Source organism: Macrotis lagotis, chromosome 1 (assembly GCF_037893015.1).
Source record: "Macrotis lagotis isolate mMagLag1 chromosome 1, bilby.v1.9.chrom.fasta, whole genome shotgun sequence".
NCBI lineage: Eukaryota > Metazoa > Chordata > Mammalia > Peramelemorphia > Peramelidae > Macrotis > Macrotis lagotis.
This window is the reverse complement of record NC_133658.1, coordinates 811,257,285-811,271,838: the sequence shown is the minus strand read 5'-3', so window position 1 is coordinate 811,271,838 and position 14,554 is coordinate 811,257,285. Positions and strand designations below refer to the sequence as shown.

The following is a 14,554-nucleotide window of genomic DNA, read 5'->3' as shown; positions in this document are numbered from 1 at the left end:
CTGTCATTCTTTTCTGTATTGTGATTATGTTACTTTGTCTATGCTTACCTTGTTTGTTACGTTTTATGGTGCATATGATTAAGGGAACCCTCACTTCTCTTTATGCCTCACTGCCCAGAAAACCATTCCCTCAAGATTTATGAAATTTTGCTGTTGTGCTTTGTGCCAAACAAGAGGGGGGGGGGGGAATGTTAGGAGACTTGGGGCTGACTGTGTAGTTCCTCTTGAATACTGATGAGACCCCGGGGAACTGCTGAAGGATATGTGAACGACTTTGTCTTTGTGGTTCAAAACACTGTTTTGAGACATGGGAACAGAGAAGTACAGCATGTTCTGCATGTAGGCATCTCCAGTGTGTGCTCTTGGTTTAGGAAGTGAGCTCCAGTCTTCCTCTCAGTGGTCTAACATTGTTTCATTTCTTCTGGCATGCAAAAGGACAGTGACAAAGGTGCACGCTTGTATCACGAGTTGCTTGCTATCCCTGTTGCTATTTCACGTGGCCTTTCTATTCCTTGTTTGGAAACTGTTGCTATTTCACATGGCCTTTGCAGATAGCCAAGAGTATAAAAGCAGGCAGTGTGAGAGTCGGAGAGAGATTCAGAGATGTAACCCTTGAAGTTGGACCAATTTAGCTGGCTGTTTGCTTCTCCTCTGGTCTGTGACACTCTTTGTAAGAACATGCTGGTTGTGTACCAGATGTGCACCGAAGACCTGGGATAGGTAAGACTTGGCTGCCCCTGGACAAAGATCCGGACAGGAGATATCTAGTTAAATTGAATTATTTATGATGTTAATTATTTTTAAAAAACAGTGATATCAGTAACCTATCAAATATTCAGATTTTTCTCATCTCAGAATGAGCTATGCACATACATTTATGATATCTTTCTTGAAAGGAAAGGAAACAATGAGGAGGCTTTTAAAAACTTTTTTTATAGTAGACTAATTGTTGTAGTCAGTCAGTTGACTAAAAGATACAGTAATCATGTACCATGATATATTCCAAATATGTAAATAACCAAAACATAAAAGGGAACATAAAGAATTGGAGCAAAAAGAAAATTATGATTGGAGGGGGGAGGATCTTTAATCACCCAAGGGATAGAGATAATTATAAAATACATAATTTAATTATTTGAAGATGGAAAGCTTTTATTAAAAATAAAAACAACATATCTGAGATGAGAAGGAAAATTGCCATCTGGGAAAAAAATTCTTTGTATCAAATGAATCTTGGATAAAAGTCTGATACAGGAACTATAAAAGGAATAAACACAAATATACAAAAACCAAGAGCTATTATACAATAATTAAAGCATTCCTAAAGAAATTGACAACAATTAATAGCTATAAAAATTTTATTCCAAATTGCTAATAATAAGTGAATTGTAAATTAGGATAGAAAACAACTCTGAAGTTTTTATCTCCTATCCAGCAAAGATGACAAAAGGTGAAAATAGTTTATGTTGGAGGGATTGAGATAATATGGTCACACTAATATACAGTTATTGAAGGTACAAATTAATCCATATATTTTAGAAAACAATGTAGAACTATGTAAAAAAATTACCATTCCTATCCCTTGCCTCGGAGATTCTGTTGCAAAGTATATAGATGAGAAAAATCAAAGAAATAAGGAGAGATCCCATCTCCCAAAATATTCATAGGAAGGAAAGAAGGCAGGCAGCTGAATGGTATGATGAATACAGTGCTGGGCTAGGAGTCAGGACACCTGAAGTCAAATTGAGCCTCAGCCACTATCTGTGGCTATCTGGGCAGGTGTTCAACTGTAAAATGGGCATAACAATGACACCTGTTTCCCAGGTATGTTGTGAAGATCCAAGAAAACTATATTTGTAAAGTGCTTTATACAATTCCCGGAATATGGTAAGTGCTCAACAAATGCTTCCTTCTTTCTGTTTCCTTCTCTCCTTCCTCCCCCTTTTCCTCCCTTCCTTCCTTCTTTCCTTTCCTCCTTCCTTCTCTCTTCCCTCCATTCCTCTCTTTCTCCCTTCCCTCCTTTCCTTTTTCTTTTCTACTTCTTTCCTTCCTGCCCTCCTTCTTTCTTTCCTTTCCTTTTTCCTTCTCTCCTCCCTCCCTTCCTCCCTCTGTTCCCTTTTTATTTCTTATCTTTCTTCTCTCCTTCTCTCTTTCCCTCCTTCCTTCCTTCCTCTTTCCTACCTCCTTCCTTCTTTCCTCCCTCCCTTCCTTTCTCCCTCCCTATCCTCCTTCCTTCCTTCCTTCCTTCCTTCCTTCCTTCCTTCCTTCCTTCCTTCCTTCCTTCCTTCCTCTTTCCCTCCTCCATCCCTCCCTCCTTCCCTCCCTTCCTGTATTCCTCTTTCCCTCTCTCCTTCCCTTCCTCTCTGCCCCCTTCCCTCACTTCCTTCTATACCAAAATTTTTTTTAACCTATATAAGTATAATGACCAGTCTTGATTCCAGAGGAGAAATAAGAACACATATCACCCTCTTTTCCTTGGAAAGAAGGAGATTCTAAGTGTGGAGTGTTACTATTTAGACAGATAGTTAATATGCCAGTTGGATTTGCTTAACACAGTTTCCCCTATGTTATTAGGGAAGTCTCACTGGGAGAGGGTAGGAAAGGGAGATCTTTATCTGAAAATGACTATGATTTAAAAACAAAAGACATCAAAAACTTTTTTTAAGGGGAAGATATAAAAATGTTAGATTCCACTGTATTTAATATTTGTTATTGTAAAAATGAAATATTTTCTTTGTAGTGTAAAATATAGTCTGAACTGTCTTTTTCCTGATAAGGAATCTGCTAAGTATATGTGGAAATCATATTATATTCCTTTATAGAATCAACCATAGAGCTAATTCTGTTCAATGGGATCTCCTTATGGTCACTATCAAGAGAGCCATAAATCAAGAAGATGACTTTGATGAATGTGCTTATTTATGTCCTAGAGCATGGATGTCCAACCTTTTATCTCTTTTGGTCTTCATTGTCCAATAAAAACTTGTCAAGGCTGTGTATACAACTTAATATTTATTTATAACTGCAATGTAACCCTTATTACCATTGAGGGTAACCAGGTGGTGTAGTGGATAGATCACTGACTTTGCAGTCAGGGGGATGGGAGTTTGAATCCACCCTACTTGTCATTCAAATCCAATTCATGTGCTTGTCTTGGCACTACCTCCCTGATGTCATGGTCTTCTTCAAAAATGAAGGACAAAACATTATTACCATTGATAATAATAATAATAATAATAATAATGAAATAAAGTATGGGCTTTGAGGGTTGCAAGTATCCTTTGGGATGCAGCTTGGATGCACCTGTAGCAGGATCTCCCTTAAAGCATCCAAGTAGAAGCAGGATTCCTGGTCCATGGTGATGTGCTCCAAATGTCACTCTTTCCAGATGACATTGGGCTGATTGTAGTAAGCTTCCAAATACCACAAGGCTTCCCTAAGGAGGAAATATGGTGTAGTGAAGAGAAAACTAGCCTTGTAATCAAGGAGGTCTGAATTTGAGTCTCATATATGACACATGCTGCAAAGGTGATATTGGAAATGTTGCTTATCCTCTCAGGGATCTAGGTGATTCTCTAAGGTGCTACCCTACAATAGTAGAGGAAGTTCCCTAATCTGGAAGTTCCAAATATCAATGAAATTGAGGGGTTGCTCCCTGTTCTATGCAATGGAATTTATTTATTTATTCAAAGGAGATTTGCTTAACAATGCAAGTGGAAGTCTAAATGGATGAAAACTATTTATTGCTTACTATCTGACATGCAATTATATGGGTAGCCTATTGAATTCATTGGATCATAGAATTAGAATTGGTTAGATAGAGGCTACCTCTAATTCAACCTTTTCATTTAACAGATGAGGAAACTGAGGCCTAGAGGACTTAGACTAGATCCATGTTCTCTGGTTTCACATTCAGTACCCTTTCCACTGTTCCATGCTGACCCAAGGTTGGAATAATTTCAGATCTTTTAAAATGTCAATATATTTTGGAAAGTTATCTTTATTGAATGTTTGATGTAATTAGAAAAATGTTTTTATCTAACAATCTCTCCCCACTTCCACTCCACTCAATCATTTTCTATTATTTCTGCCTCCCTTGGCCATACTATAGTGTGGAGGATTTGTTTGTTTGGGCATTGGCAGGATTAGTGATGGGTCCATGTTAGCCAAATCTTGTCCTATTCTGCTGGACTGATCTGATTTAAAGCCTGAACCTGGGCAAGGCAGTTGAGCCCTGAATAAATAGGAGATAGTACCATACATCATATTTCCTTCATTGATAATCAGAGAATGAGGTCAGGAACTGTGGGAAAAGTTCATGCAGAATGGTTTAGAATTTAGACTAGTGGCTGGGCATGACATAACCAAGACAAGACTTAAGGCAGGTAATGGAGTTCAGGCTGAATTTATTTTTTTAAGAGTGGGCAAAACCAGGTATGAGAGTGAAAGCTGACTGAAAGAAGACCAATGACTATCAATGACATTCTTTTATTTGGGGAGGGGGGCATTGAGCATAATTCCTCTCATTTCTCATTTTTCATGTTCTATGATGCTTGCACAGAAATTCCCACATATTCCATCTTTTAGGATAGTATGTTTAAAGTCTTTGCTGAAGAACTGTTATTATCTGGGAGGATCCACACATTAACCAGCTGTCAGTCAGCAGCTGTAACCTTATGTAACAGTGATTATTTCAGAATCCACTGCCTGAAGGCCAGGTCTGTCACATTTTACTTCTTTCTCAGGGTTGTTCAGTATCCTTTTTTTGGAGGGGGGGGGTCTTATCTCTCCCATTGATGTATTCTTTCAATTTAGGGGATCTCAGTCCTCTGGTTCCATTTAACCATTTAAGGTCAAGATAGTTTTAGAAGAAATATTTACTTCAAACATATAACAAGAACAAACATTCTTCCCCAGCATCTGGGACATAATCTTCCCTCAATACACCTTGGTCTCTGAGAAGGAGGAGAGGAAGGGGAATTACGTAGTTCCTATATAGCATTACTCTCATCACGTGTCAAGTATAAAGCCCTCCCAGTCTTGCTTTCTGACGTCTCAGGGCTTCCTTGCTAGACTGGTTGCAAGATCTGCTTTGAAATTCTAGATCCAAACTAATCGTTGAACCAGGGTCTGAGAATTCCTCTACCTGTACCTGGAATTGAAAAAGACAAATTAAGCAGAATATAACCCCAAATCCAGTTCTCAGGGACCATAGACTTTAAGGGAAGGGGAGGGGTGATCCACTTCCCCAGATTAGTGCATGGTGTCCATATTATGGAAGAAGGCTTTAGCCCTGGATGGCACCAGAAAAAAAAGAGAGACATTGGCCTTCCGTCAGGTAGACATGAAAAGCTAGCTAGTTCCAGTCATATAAGTAGAGTTATAGAGGTGGCCCCCATTCATGGGGTAGACAAACACTAGCTATTTTCTTCTAGGAGTAGGTCCTTGATCTCTCTTGCATAGGTACCTCCATCTTAGCCCCATTACATTTATTTTAATTCAATGCAACAGATATTAAGTACCCACTACTCATAAAAGAAGTAGGACAAAGAAAACAATACAAATGTATGGTGTTAATCATTTTAATTACATGTGTGGTCCTTAGTCATAGAGACCTGGAAAGGTAGACTAAATATATTATTTTAATATATTAAAATATATTAAATGTTAAAAATTTTAAAATAAATCATATTTAAACTATCATTCACCCAATTAATCTACCAATCAATTAACAAGCATGTTTAAAGTGCTAGTCACTGTCCTAGGTGGGGGCAAAAATATGAAGAATGAAAGAATCCCTATTCTTTTACATTCTATTGGGGTAGACAACAAGTATATGAAAGTATACCCAGCATAAATATATAGTGAATTAATAAAATTAAATATAAGGTAGTTAGGGAGAGATGACCCTAGCTATTGATAAGAAAAGACTTGCGGAGGATAGTGTTTAAGCTATGACTTAAAGGAAGATATTCTATGAAGTAGAGGTAAGGAAGGATGGCCAGGGATAGACATCTACAACAACCAAAGCTTTTAATTTATCCTGAACACTTGATTGTGATCACTGTTGGGATGGTTGTCATCAGTAGCAGACCCAGGACCAATCATATAATGGTGGCTGGAGATGCAGAGATGCTCCACTGGGAACTTTGAATGTAGACTAATGATGGGGTTGTTGATATGGCTAGTCTTCCCAACTTGCTTCTCCATTTATTCAAATTCCAGACTAGGGTGTATGTGGTTGGAATTGATTGAACTTTGACTTTTATCACTCCTTGGAGCAATGAAAGGATCATAACACTCAACTCCTTTCTCTTGTATCTATAGTAAGAAGACATTTTATATAAGATTTTCTTTATTAAAGTTACTTCTATTTCCTATCTTTTGAATCCTTTAAATTTTGACTAGTCATAATTAAATGTACAGCTAGTGAATGGTGAATAGAGTGCTGAGCCTAGAGTCAGGAAGACCTGAATCCAGACACTTACCAGTTGTGTCTGGTAAAGACAAATCACTTAATCCTATTTGCCTCTGTTTCCCCATTTGTAAAATAAATTGGAGAAGGAAATGGCAAACCACTCCAGTATCTTTGCCAAGGAAACTCCAAATGGGATCATGACAACTCAAACATGACTGAGACAACTGAACAACAAGAATATAATTAAATTGTGACACATAGCTATTAATTAATTGCATTCAGGGGAAGCAAAATGGGAGATACCAGTAACTAGTTTGACATACAGAACGAAACATATCGTTTATTGATGTAAGGATCTTAGGCTTTTGATTTCATTAATAGTTATTATAAGTTCCTAAATAGTAGAGAAAGTTGAATCATGTGACTTAAGATTATGTATTCCTGGGCAAAGGGGGTCATTGGTGAGCCATTCTAGGCAAATTAGGTTAACAAGTGTCTCAGGGAAGCTTCTGGAGTAGGGGCAGGGATCAAGTGAAGGTTTCACATCCTAAAGATGATGGAATAGGGATGGGTAGATGAAAGAGTTATTTTTACTTCTCCCATAAATCTCCAAATTTTGCCAAATAATAATGTCTACTTTTGTATATCTTTTGCTTAGCTTTTATATTCAGTAAAAGTTTTGCAAAAATTATTTGGTTTATTGATTATTGGGGACCAGTAGGCGTCTTATTTAAGACAGGTTGTCTCCAGTCAGAAAAGTTTCATCCCCAAAACTTGAATTAGGCATATATAGAACTTTGTAAAAGTAAGTTAATGATATATAGTTATGTAATAAAGATGGAAAATTCTGGAACTAACAGGCATTTTGGTAGAGGCATTTGAGGAAAGATAGCTTATATCATTATGGGAATGGGAGAAGGGGGAAAAGTACCTCAGTAAATAAGGAATACTAGATTTTTGGGAGATGAGGGCAATTTTAATTATACTTTACTCTTAGACCTTGTCCCCTCTATAACCATTAGCTAGCGTTTTGTGGGTCAGAAAAGTATACCCTATGACCTTGAGGTTTCTTCTGCAAAGAAGAACATTTGTATATTTGGTGTAGGGCAGTTTTTATTTTCATCTCACAGAAAATGCATGACACTAAGTCACACAAATAAATTCAACCAACATAAAACCATTCAAATATTCCATTGTGCTCATTATTCTGTTGTTTAGTTGTTTCTGACCCTTTCTGACCCGATTTTGAGTTTTCTTGGTAATAATACTGGAGTAGTTTGCTATTTCCTTTACCAACTTATTTACAGATGAGGAAATTGAGGCAAGTAGGGTTAAGTGACTTGCTTAAGATTACATAATGATGATGATGTCTGTCCTTTGTTTTTGAAGAAGACCATGACATCAGGGAGGTGATGTCATAACAAGCAGATGAATTGGATTTGAGTGAGGAGATGCTGCACTCAGTCATTAGCTTCACTTTCTCCTCCAGAACTATCTGGATCCAGTGACCAGATGTGAATCAGGATGACTGGAGATGGTCCTGGATGTGAGGCAATCAGGGTTAAGTGACTTGCCCAGAGTCTCACAACTAATGAATATCCAGTATCTGAGGCTGGATTCAAACACTCATCCTCCTGACTTCAAGGTCAGTGTTCTATCCACTGTGTCATCTAGGATTACATAGCTAGTAACTATCTGAAGCCATATTTGTTTTGAAGAAGATGAGTCTTCCTGACTTTCGGTTTCTATTTACTGTACCACTGGTTGCACTACGTTTATTATAATCTGTTCCTTATACTCTCCCTAGAAATTAAAGACAACTTTGTGAGATTCCTGAGTAGATATTTTACATTCACCTTGGACCAGCATTGTCTAAACTACTCATAATGTTTGCATTTCCTAGTCAGTCAAGATATGTTTTTTCTTCTTTCATGTTTAATATTAAGATTTTATTTTTCTAAATACATGTATAATACTTTTTTATTGCCACCTAGGTTGGAATCCACATCCATTTATTTATTTTTCTCTGTTAGATGAAACTTTACTTTGTTTTAAAAATATTATTTATTTTATTCTGAACTTAAAAAACAAGCATTTCCATAACATAGTAGAATAGAAAAAAATGATTGCACATGAAAGTGCAAAACTGTTATGTACAACTTACTATGCCTTTTAAATATATAATAAAGTTATTATGCAACTTTCTTTTTTCCCCTTCTCCTAGAACTGGTTACTATTAGACATAAATTCATACATACATATGAAAATATATGTAAAAATAATATCATTTAAAAAATTTTAAGTTTTAAATTCTTTCTTCCCCTCCCTCCCCTCATGTAAAATATTTCAGTATTAATCATGTTGTGAAAGAAAACACAGATTAAAAAGTCCATGAAAAAAACAATAAAAAATAGTATGCTTCAATCTTTATTCAGTCTCCATCAGTTCTTTTTCCTGGATATGGAAAGCATTTTTCATAAGTCCTTTGGAATTGTCTTGGATCATTGCATTGCTGAGAATGGCTAAGTCATTTGTAGCCCACCATTGGACAATATACCTTTACCATGTACAATGCTCTCCTGGTTTTCTTCATTTCACTTTGTGTTTATTCATGTAAATATTTCCAGGTTATAGTTCAAAGCATCCTGCTTATCACTTCTTATAATCAGTAATATTCCATCACAATCATTTATCATAATTTATTCAACCAATTGATGATCCCCCTTAATTGCCAATTCTATTATAAATATTTTTGCATAAATAGGAAATTATTTCCTCTTATCTTTGATTTCTTTGAGATACAGCCAGCTAGTTGCTGGGTTAAAAGATGTACACAGTTTTATAGCATTTTGTACATAGTTCTACATTGCTCTCCAGAGCAGCTGGACCAGTTCAAAACTCCACCAATAGTGTATTAGTGTCAAGGTATGGCTTTTCTTTAAGTATTAGAATGATCCAACAGTGGTCCTCTTCTATGAGCAGTGTGATGATAAAGAAATCTCCCTCTCTCTAGTTAACTCTTCCCTTCTTGAGAGTTTAATAGAAAGAAAGCCTGGGCAATTAGAGGAGGGTTCATATTAAGAAAGGAGATTCCTTGAAAAGAGTTGATTCTCCTTGTCTTTTAGTCATTAATCTCTTTGAGGAAGCTAGGTAGTATCGTAGTTGAGTCAAGAAGACTGGAGTTTGAATCCTGCCTTAATGCTTCCTAGATGTGTGAGTCTAGGCTTCCCTTTCCTCATCTGTAAAATGGAGATAATAATAGTATCTGATTTATATAGTTGGTTGGGGAATCAAAAGGGGTAATATTTGTAAAGCACTTTGCTAACCCTAAAGTACTTTATAAATATTAAAGCATTTTATTCTATACTAATTATTATTATTGATAAAAATTATTACTGGTTGCTTGGAGAAGTGAGAGAAGGGAGGAAGAGATACATTTTTGATTCAAAAGACACTTAAAGGGGCGGCTAGGTGGCGTAGTGGATAAAGCACCAGCCTTGGAGTCAGGAGTACCTGGGTTCAAATCCGGTCTTAGACACTTAATAATTACCTAGCTGTGTGGCCTTGGGCAAGCCACTTAACCTCGTTTGCCTTGCAAAAAAACCAAAACAAAAACCTAAAAAAAAGACACATAAAAAAGGAATTTCTTAAAATTAATTCAACATATCAATTAAATATAATTTTAGCATTGGATTTTGTTAACACTCAATAAATAGACTACTGGGCTTTTTGAGATGAAGAAAGTCATGACTTTTAAAGTCAAAATAGGATTCAAAATCATGATAGGATTTCTAAGAAATGATTGGAATGTCAGATAGCATGGGCTAGAGAAATTAAATCCAGATTCTAGTAATACTCCTTCAATATAAATATTCATTTTCAATGCCCTATTCTAGAATTAATCATTCTTCCACTATTGCTTGTCACAAGACAAATCCATTCCTTAAAAAAGTTTTTTTAAAAATTTCAGAGACATTCCTAAAATATTATTTTAAATCCTTTTGTTTAATGGAATTTGAAGTTCTACATTCCCCCCTTTTTAACAGCAGAAAAAATTAACTGCACATATCAATGATCAGTTTTTTAGAAGTTGATGGGATTGTAAAATCTTCTTGGATCTTGAATATCAAACTACATAGGATATAACTCTCAGTATATTTAATCATCTTTGTGAACCCCTCCTTTTCTAAATACAAATAAAAATCACAATCATTGATAATGAAAGGATTTTTAAAGTTTTCATCTGTTGCTGATACCTCCACTTCCTTTTCAGAGTTAGACAACAGAATTAAGAACTCCGTGTGATATCATAACTGGAGAGCGGACAGGTATCTTCACAGGCTTGTCAATAGGCTGCTCTAATTACAATGGATGGAACATCACAGGAGCATGGTACCCAGGTAACTTCCACAGGAGGCATAGCCAGAGTGGTAGGAAAGATATCAGTTACAGAAGTCAAATGGGAAGTTGAAAGAGAGAAGGGAAAGTGGGAGGTGTAGTTGAAAAGCTTGAAGTCAGAACTGTCAGCCAGTCAACAACCATTTACCAACTCTCTATGTGTTGGGTACCATGTTAAGCTTTAGTGACACAAAGAAAGGAAAAAAAAAGCCCCTGCTTTTGTAGGAACTTAGAGTCTAATATAAATGAACAACATACAATGATCTAGTGCAGTGATTTTTTAGAGACATTCTGAGACCTTTCCAAGGGCTCTGTGATATTAAAATTAGTTCCACAATAATACTGATGCATTTAAATTTCTAATATAGTAAACTGAGATACGTATAACTCATATAAATAAAAGATTTTTTGGAAGGGTCCTCAATAATTTTTAAGACTTTCGTGGATCAGAGATAAAAAAGTTTGAGAATTGTTGAACTAGTGGATAGAGAACTAACTTCAGAGTCAGAAAAACCTGGGTTCAAATCCCAGGCTTGATTTCTTCTGGTTAGGTTACCACGGACAAATCACCTTAGCTGTTGGACAAATCACTTAGACTCTCAGGCTTCTTAGGCAGAAAGAAATTGGTAGCCAGAGGGAGTGGATTTGTTTAGAAACTCCTTGAGGTTGTGATATGCCTGTGCCCTAAACTTTTCATCTTACCCATCCTTAGTTTGACACTCTGGATATCTTAAGTACTCAGTACTTAAGTACTACTTAAGTAGGTGCTAAGAAGTGATCCCTTTAGAAGTGTGACAAAGACAAACTTTGCCTTCTTAATAATTTTGCCTAGGGAAGCTTTATCAGAGAGAGAACTTATTTTTTTTTAAATTTAAGGCATTGGAGTCAAGTGACTTGCCCAAGGTCACACAGCTAGGCAATTATTAAGTGTCTGAGGTCAGATTTGAACTCAGGTCCTCCTGACTCCAGGGCTGGTGCTCTATTCACTGCATCCACCACCTAGCTGCCCAGAGAACTTGTTTAAGAAGCAGCTCTAGGAAAAAAAAATCAAATTTATCCTTATGGATTCTGCTTAATACAGGACAAAAAGTAACAATAAAGTTACTTTTGTGGGTATGGACATCAATGCTTGGGAAATGACTACTGCTTCAGCCATTAGTCCATTAAAGGAAAAAAAAGGAGAGGAGACCTGGGCCCTGGGAAGTCTTGACCCTTCTCTTTGTATCTATTTCTGAAGCAGAAGTGTTGGGACAACCATTTCATGCAGCTTTGATGGAAACAATTCCATTATGGACTGCATTTCAATTGACTTTTTATTCTTTAATTAAAACATTCTTCTAGATAATCAAAATACATGTGCTGAAATGAAATGTTTTACAAGGTTTTCCTTTAATAAATCCCACTGGGATTCCACTGAAGCTTAATTAGTCCTCTTAATTGGTGCACAGTGCACCAGGAGACCCAAGCCAACTGCTGATGGTGAATTGTCCTCACTTTGTTAATGGCCACTTTCTCTGTTTTTTTGGCAGGTTTTACTCAAGGAGCCAGATGGTGACTGGGCCATCTTCTGAATGGAATGTGTAACTCTCATAGAATAAAAACAGGTACCTATAACAAGAAATTTAGTTACCTTTTTGGAAGGTGCCTACCTGGATCAAAGTTCCCTTTGATGTACTTGCTATTTTCAATTTTGTAGCTTCCAAGATGGTATAGGTTACTTTAAAAATCTGGGTTCATGTCCTTAGAGAGCCCAGACAGCTCTCTAAGACTAGAAGCCATGATGTACTTTAACAAATATGTTACTACCATGAGCTAGACACTGTACTAAGTTCTTACCATATTAAGACAAACCAATCAACAAACAAAATCTCAGTCCTTGCTCTCAACAGCTTGTGGAAGTTCACTGTCTCTTTCCAAGGTCTATTAACTATTATCACATATACTCTTTAGCTTGGACAGAGAACAGGTTTCCCAAAAGAGTGTATGATGGAGAGCTTCTGTGTGGTCAACTGTGGTAAAGACAGATAAAATCAAAGGAATGTAATGGAAAAAGCCCTGGATTTGGAATCAGGAGATGTGCACAAATTCTGGCTCTGCTGTTTACTTAATATGTGACCATAGGCAAGTCATTTTCCTTCTTTGGAATTTGACGCTCTCATTTGAAAAATAAGGGGGCTAGAATAGACATCCTCTGTGTTCCCTTTTCTTTTTAAAAATTAATTAATTTTTAATCTATATGCACTTGTATATTTTTAAGTTACAAAATTTCCTTCCACTCTCCCTTCCTATTCCCCTCCCCTCAGCGGTGAAAAGTCAGGTTAGCATTGTACATACATATTTTGATAGACATGTTTACAAATGAGTAGTTTTTAGTATGAGGTATTAGGATTAAGGGAGAGAAATACATAAAAGATAATTTTTATAAAGCGTTCATCAGATTCTGAATGGTTGATTTTTCTTTTGTTTTGTTTTATTTATTTTTTTTTCTCTGGATGGGGATAACATAGTCCATAGACAGTCTGATACAGTTGTCTTAGTTCTCTGTACTGCTGAGAGGAGCTGCTTCCATCATTATTCTCTTGGTTCTACTCCCTTTGCTCAGCATCAGATGCTATAAATCATTCCATGCTTCTCTAGAGTCTGACCATTTATGGTTCCTTATAGAACAATAATATTCCATAGTATTCATGTACCATAACTTGTTCAACCATTCCCCAATTGATGGGCATCCCCTCAATTTCCAATTCTTTGCCACTACAAAAAGAGCTGCTGTGAATATTTTGGAACATGTAGGACTTTTCCCTTTTGCAAATAATTTTTTTCTGGATATAGACCAAGAATTGGAACAGTTTTATTGCTCTTTGGACATAGTTCCATATTGCTCTCCAGACAGGTTGGATTCATTCACAACTCCACCAGCAATGCTTCAATGTCCCAATTCTCCCACAATCTCTCCAACATTGAACATTTTCCCTTTTTCTCATCTTGGCCAATCTGATAGGTGTGGGATGATACCTCATTGTTCTTTTAATTTGAATTTCTCTAATCAATAATGATTTGGAGCATTTTTCATATGTTTATATATAACTTTAATTTCTTCATTTGTAAATTGTCTATTCATATCCTTTGACCATTTATCAATTGGGGAATGACTTGTGACATAAATTTGACTCAATTCTCTCTATATTTTAGAAATGAGATCTTTATCAGAACTCCTAAGTTGCAAAGATTGTTTCCCAGCTTTCTGCTTTGCTTCTAATTTTGACAGCATTGATTTTATTAGTGCAAAACCTCTTTAATTTAATATAGTCAAAATCATTCATTTTGCAGTTTATAATGTGCTCTAATTCCAGTTTGGTCATAAATTTATACTCTTTCCATGGATCTGATAGAGTATTTCTTGTTCTATTAATTTATCTATGATATTGCTCTTTATGTCTAAATCCTGTACCTATTTTGACTTTATTTTGGTCTGGGCTGTGAGATGTGGATCTATGCCAGTTTTCCCAACAATTTTTGCCAAATAGTAGAAGCTGATGTGTTTGGGCTTGTCAAACAGTAGATTGCTGTAGTCATTTACTGTGACTTCTTTTGAACCTATCTTAATCCGCTGATCCATTTCTCTATTCCTTAACCAGTATCAGGCAGTTTTTAGATGACTGGGGCTTTATAGTACAGTTTTAGATCTGGTAGAGCTAGGCCATCTTCCTTTCTATCTTTTTTCAACAGTTCCTTTGT

General features: G+C 36.3%; 1 long non-coding RNA gene across 1 annotated transcript; it reads left to right on the top strand.

Annotated features, from left to right (window-relative positions):
- The first annotated feature begins 539 nt into the window (after window positions 1-539).
- On the top strand, window positions 540-12,420 carry LOC141488734 (uncharacterized). Its single transcript, XR_012468775.1, has 3 exons — window positions 540-720; window positions 10,692-10,818; window positions 12,346-12,420. It is a non-coding gene; the product is annotated as an uncharacterized LOC141488734 (long non-coding RNA).
- The last annotated feature ends 2,134 nt before the right edge of the window (window positions 12,421-14,554 follow it).